Source organism: Manis javanica, chromosome 17 (assembly GCF_040802235.1).
Source record: "Manis javanica isolate MJ-LG chromosome 17, MJ_LKY, whole genome shotgun sequence".
Lineage (NCBI taxonomy): Eukaryota > Metazoa > Chordata > Mammalia > Pholidota > Manidae > Manis > Manis javanica.
Window position 1 is genome coordinate 50,426,634 of NC_133172.1, and position 7,108 is coordinate 50,433,741.

Genomic DNA, 7,108 nt, shown 5'->3' on the forward strand with positions numbered 1-7,108 from the left:
ATTGACCATATCAGGCAGCTGGTGCAGGCTTTCCCAGAGACTGGCCAAGAGGCTGAGGAAGCTTGTAGGAGAAGCTAGAGCAGCTGGAATGAATTATAAGGCATGATTAACTCATGATTAACTTGGTGACACTCCAATATGTGTTTGGGGCCAGCCTCTCTAAGGCTCCTGTGTGAATCCAAAGACCTGTTTTCAGGGAAGCTCCGTACCACCCTGGGAGAGAAGGTTGGGTCGCCTTGATGACCATCTACCAGAGGGTGCAAGCGCACAGGGAGGTCGCCATTCCCCCACGTCAGCCGGGAAGGATCTCACCTAGCCTCACCGCATGGGTGGCCTCAGAGAGCACGGTGGACCAGGCCCACAGGGCCCTGACGGCGGTGGCAGCAGGGCCAGTAAGTGCCGTCACTCAGGGCTCTGGGCCAGGGAGGACGCACCACGCATTTGGGTTGCATGGCAGAAATGCCCCCGCGTGTTCACTGGTGCTGGTGGGGGTCCCTAGAGGGGCGTAGGGCAGCCCAGATTTCAGGTGCAGGTGCCACAGATTGGCTGAACAGCCCAAGAGGCAAATGGCAGATTCCTGAGGTAGCTCAAGCGACTTGTGTGTGCGGACCTGGAAGAGCTGACCCAGGGACAGGGGAGATTAGAGCCGTGGCTGAGTTTCTATGACAGCCCATGACAGCCCGAGCCTGGGAGATACAGCTCAGGACTGTGGCTGTGTCTCCGGAGTTCTCATTCAGGGCAGTTCTGCCCTTCAGGGACATTTGACAATGCCTGGGGCCATTTTGGTTGTCACAACTGTAAGGAAGGGAACACTACTGGCTTCTGCTGGGGAAAGGACACAAATGCTATAGTATACAGGAAAGACCCCCAACAAGGAATTATCTGGTCTAAAAGATCAACAGCACTAAGACTGAGAAACCCCCCAACCCTTACGCAGGTATAACAAAGGATGATATAGATTCTACCTGCCTGTACCAGGAGCTTGAATATGTGCCATGTGGCCAACTGCTTTAGCAATGAAGATGATTCTGTGTTCATAGTAACAAATAACATCACTACTAGGAGCTGACATGTATTGAGTCCTATCTATTACTTGCAGGGCTGTTCTAAGCATTTCACAGGTATTCACTCATTTAATCCACATCACAAATCTAGGAAGTAGGTATGGTTCTTATCCACAACTTAAGGATGATTTAAATAGCCATACCACCCTTCTGAGTGGCCACCTCAGGCAGTTGATGCATGCAGAAGGGACTGTTGGAGCCATTGACTTCCCTGAGCTCCACCAGTCCTGGCAGCTGGAAAGCAGAAGGCTAGCCCAGGGCTCCCTCATGCCTGCTCTGTAGTTTGAGACCAGTCCCGATTATGTGATCCAACCCTCTCCAAAAACACATTATTTTCTGCAGAGGAAAAAACGATGAAATTACAAAATCACAGAGAAACTAACACAGCTCAAGATCACATGGAAAGGGGTTGCAAGAATCCAGGGACCCTGAATATCTACTAAAATAGATCATGAAGCCCCCCAAACGCTGTTTTTGCCTCAATTATTCAAACATATGCAGATTGTTAGTAAATTGCATATAACCGGAGCAGGGTAGCCCTGCCCTGTTGCCATAGGATTTTAGTAGACACACTAATGGGATGGATTAATAAACCCCCTAGTCCCTTGTCCCATGGCACTGGTTTCTTTAGAAGAACACCACAGCCCTCCCATTCACCTTTTATCTCAATCAATCGTCTTGTATTTACTAAGGCCCCGGGAGTGGGGTGTGAGAGGTGTAGATCATTCAATTTGTCGCAGCACATATTTTCAATATTATGATAAGAAGACAAGGGACTCTGCATTTTGTCAACTTGCAAGACCAAGATCGATCAGCAAATAGATGGGCCTCCCCATATTCTGAATTAAAGTGTGTGTTTTGGCAGTTTATTGACAGTTGATAACTACTGACCACTAGTCCTGATAGAGTTACAAAGGTCGGGTCAAGACAGGTCAGAGCCACAAAGAACACTTCCCTCTCTTGGAGCCCGCCCTCTCAGAAGGGATATGCAGGTCAATAACTGGGCCACCTGTAGGGTCTGAAGGCTTTTCAGACTTCATCCTTCTGGCTGTGCTGTGACCAACCCCTGCTCAGCTTTCACTCCTGCCCTGGGAATTCCCCAGGTGCCAGTGAAGCCGTAACTCCACCTGCACAGAAAGGGGGCACCATGCCATACAGCATGGACGCTGCTCCATGAACAGGGGCCACGTGTCTGCCCTGTGACCTCAGGGAGTTACAGACACACAGAGGCAAAGGTAGTGGCTGTCTTTATGACTCCCTCGGGAGTGCCGTCTCTCCTGCGCATATGCAAACCGCTCTTGCAAGCAAAAGTTTAATTAAAAGCCTCTCAGAATGCCTCTCCAGCTGGGCGTGGGGGGGCATCAGTGGCCAGGAGGGCTCTTATTGAGTAAACATGAAAAACACAAAGGCTAGGCCTTGTTCCCAGGAAATCTGGTTGGCCTCACTTCGTGCCTTGCTGAGGAGGAGAGGAGGCGGCTGTGCCCATGTGTTTGATGCCATATCCGTTGTCTACGTGGAAGATGCAAATGATATTCAAATTTGGCTCCAGTGTACAGGATGCTTGCATATACCCCACAGCAACCCTCAAGCAAATGACTAATGGGAACATGTGTTCTTTCTATTTTTGTAAGGCTGGGAAAACAAGGGGATAGAGGGCTCAGCTTGTGGGATTTGAAATCTCTTTTCAGGGGACGTGCTGCCATCTAGAATGATAGTAATACCCAGTGGCAGCTCCGTGGCAATGGCCCAGACCCCCCTAGATTCTCTGCTCCACAGAGGCCCTGGAGCTGGGGAAATGGGCCTGCCTCTCTCTTCTCTGCAGCCAGTAGAGGGATCAGGGGACCAGACAGGGCCCCTGCCTCTTCTTCCTGCTGGCTTGCCCAGGTATTGGTCTCAGCAGTACTCTGCCTCAGTGGGCACTAGTTGGGTGTCACCTTCAATATCAGTAGTGTTGGTACACAGAGATCTGCATGTTTAATAGGTGATTTCTGATTGTCTCAATGTAAAGTCAAGTAGGAGGGGAGCTTGAGGGTGACCTAAATAAAACCTGTGCCTATTGAAAGCATCTTGTAGGCTCTTACAGCCCAAATTGGGGGGTGGAGGGTGGGAAGGGAACAGAAGCATGTTTCTGTCCAAGACGATCACAGTAGCAGAAATCCATTTTTGCTTCTCAGTTCGCATTGCCGATCCCGTTGTGAAGCAGTGGTGGGCCTCACGTCTCCACTGTTTCTGTTCCCACCTGATCCAGTGACCAGGAATCTGTATGGCAGAGAGGGCAAAAGAGGCAATTGGGCATTTTTATGTGCAAACCAGTCTCTAACTGAGTGAATAACAGGGTGTGAGAATCTTGAAATGCTAGGTTTCAGAGGGATTGAAACAGATGGGCTAGGATGGTAGCCATCAAATAGGACTCCCGAAAGTCTCTTCTCAGAGGTAGGAAGTGGTTTGGGCTCTGGACACCTCACCTCTTTGTAAAAAGTCTACCTCCAATTAATTTATTTTGTATGCGTATTTCTATATACAGACAATAAAATGGAGTTACGTGCTAACTCCAGTCAACTAACACAGGCTGCCTAAATTGCTATAATGAGGACCTTGAGGCCAAATCCAGGATCTTTGAAAAAGAGAGCTGTAATCAACAGCACCTAACTGGAGAGAAGTGGCACATAAACCATGCATTTGCTCTCCCTGGTGTCAACTGTTTTCTTTAAGAAAGGGTTCTGAGGTTTTTTTGAAAGTTGAAAGACCATCAGACTATTTTCTTGCATTTAGATAGGAATCTTCAAACCTAGGCAGAGGAACATTTTTATTTTAATAATGTACTTCACAGATGCTCAAGGTAACCATTTTCAGCTCAGCAGTTCTTAACAATCTCTTGGTGTTAGGAAACCAATTAGCCCCTTTTCATAAAAAAAAGCAAACCTCAACCTTTCCCTTGCCAAACGGAGGAGCATACTGGGGACAAAGTTAGGGTGCCAAGGTCTAGCTGCTCCTTATATGAGGTGTCTTACACTTGGTTATAATGACCTTAGAGGTCAGGTGCTTTATACAGTTCAGGATCTTAAGCAAAGTAAATCCTCTTGACCAAACCCCTAGCATTTTCTCTCCAAAGGAAGTTCATGGGATCATATATAAAAAGTATTTATCACATTATATTCCAAATAATAAAAAACTGGGATTCACTAAATGTCTCATAATAAGTAACTGGATTTATAAATAATGGAACATTTATGGATTTTATACATACTAAAATTATTCAATATTATTAAGGGGAGGAATATATATATATATATATATATATATATATATATATATATATATGACAAAAAGGGATAGAAGAATACACCAATGTTAACAAGGGCTATTCCTGAATGGAGGGGTTGTGGTTGAATTTGAGGACTTTCGTAACTTACAAATAACTTTTACAATCAAAAAACATGTTTACCAAAAAAAAAAAAAAATAAGCTCAGAATACCATAAAAATTAGGGTGTTTTATTTTTAAGGTGTCTCTGCATCAAAGTCCCTAGAAAAAAGCTGCCTTAGATAACATCTATGAAGGAAAAGTGAAGTGAATTTTCTGTTACTATCCACTGGGGGTTCATATGCAAATTGCAACACACAGGCTAAAAAGAAAACCACTCTTTCTCTGCCATTAACTGTTTGGCTTTCTTTATCAAGGAACTTGCTTCAAATTTCCCTTTTTCTTTGCTTGTATGGAAACAATCAAAATCCATGACTTTTCCTGTGCCCAGGCAGCCATGACTATGGCCCACTGAAGTAGCCCACTGGGTCCCTACTATGTGAGATATTAGGATGTCTTCCCCTTCTTGGAGGGACATTTCAGACTGTGGAGGTGGGATACATTGAAATGTAGACAATAGTCAGTACCAGGTGTCACCTGTCCCAATGCGTTGCCACTTACTTCGTGCCAAGCATTGTCCTAGGTCACCTCACATGTTCCATCAACCTGTAGCATAGACGCCACCTCCCCCACCCCATGGGTAACACGTGAGGGCATCTGGCAGGTGGCACAGCCAGGACTCAAACACCAATCTGCCTGGAGTCTGCTATAAACTTTGAACCCAACTGATGTAAGAATAGGAGAGAATTGATCTTGCCTGCAGAACATGGTCCTCTATTTTAATTAATCATCAGTATTTAAAATCTGGCTGATCTCACATTTAAAATACATATATATATATATACACAGACACACACACATACATATGCCCAAAGCCTACACAACACACACATGTATGTTTTGGGAGTGGAGGGCACAGGTAGGAATCCCAAGATCTTTATTCCAAATGCTGCTACTCAACAGCTGTCCCTTTGTCCCCGTTGTGGGGGTGAGAAGAGAGGCCAGGCCCACCCGTCAGCTGCACTCTCCCAGCACTGGCTTTGGACATATGGGCTGTCCTCTCGGATCATGGAAGCTGGGTTTGCTGCGCCCATCCAAGAGCCTTTGGGTAACTGCTACCCTGGTTGGGGCGACATGGGGATGGCGCCCCCTGGTGGGCGGTGGTTAATGAAACATGAACCAGGAGGAAGGGCCCTGGCCAGGTCATCAGGGGCTGTAAACCATGCTACTAAGTTTTCTTCTGCACGCAGAGGAATGAGGTGGGAGGTTTGTAAAGCAGGCAACTGGCATACCCACGTGTTCTTTGGACTGTAACGCTGGTGACCTTGCGGAGGACGCATTGGAGCTGACAGCGCCCGTAGTCAGCCTGGGAGCCACTGCGGTAGATCGGGGTAGTAAGAATGACAGCGAGGACGCATAGGTAGTTACTATCTTCAGATCTTGTAAAAGGGCCTCCGTGCTTCTAGAGTGTGGGTTCCCCTCCTGAGCCAGTGATAATCTTGTCTGCTTAAATGGGGAGAACATGGTAGTTCGAGAGGCTGATGTACATTTGTTCAATCTGTCTGGCTATCTATTAATTTATTTATGGTGGGTGAAGGAGGAAGGAGGCAACAGATGGAGTTAGAAACGGACATGACCCCCCATTTGCTCTGCTAACTCCTCTCCACTTAAGGAAATGTCGCCGTGCCCCTGCCCTGCGCGCCTGGCCGACCCAGGCTGTCCTCGCCGGTCGCGGGGGGCAGATGCATTCATAATGGAAGAGGCGAACTCGCTGCTGGGGGCTGGAGGGGGAGCGTCTCACACCCACAGACCAGGGAAGGAGCATAGGGAAGTGTTTTCTCCTTCAATAATAAGATTGTCAGGGCCCCTTCCTGGTCTGAACGGACGGATGGAGGCGGCCGGGATGGCCAACTCACTCTTCTTAATTAGCAGTAATGCAGTCTAGGCTGTTTTCTTAGCCTGACCAAAGGGAATAGTAATTAATATGGTGGGAGAAACAGACAGAGAGTTCAAGGCCGGCATGTGTGCCCCCGACCCTGGGGTCACTGGGGAAGGGGAGCCCGGAAGACAATAGCCCGGCTCGGCAGGCCTGGACAAAGGCCAGCTCAAGTTCTCAAACCTCAGCTCACTGCAGCCTTCCCGTGCAAGACAAATTCTGTCCTTCCACTTTCGGAAAAGGGACTGACTTATTAGGTATTAGACCTCCCAGCTAAGGTGTGTGGATGTGTGTGTCTATGTGTGAGTGTGTGTATTTTAAAGGATAATTGTTCTCCCATTTCAACTACTAACTTCACAAAGCCTGGGAGGTCCTTAGTCCTCAGTACTAGTTCATGACTCCTGTTGGTGGTGATGAGGGCTGGGTTTATACCCACAACAAGCAGAACAAAGGTTCTGCATACAGTGTCCATTTCACCCTGAAGCCTGTGCAGCATGCTGGGCCTGGGAGCTTATAAATGAGGTCGGCCCCTTGCAAGCTGGGTAAAGGCCATCTGGGGGGTGGGGGTCAGATAGCGGAACCAGGTGCCTTGTGGTCAGTGGACTGGATAGTAGGCAGGCTGACCCACTCACGGCAAGGGCAGAGGCTAGAGAAAAGTGATGCTCTGCCTCCCAGGGCGTCCCCGCGGAAAGAGAACAGGAGCCAGCCAGTGAGTGGGATCTAAGTGACCGCCTCCCTCATTAAGG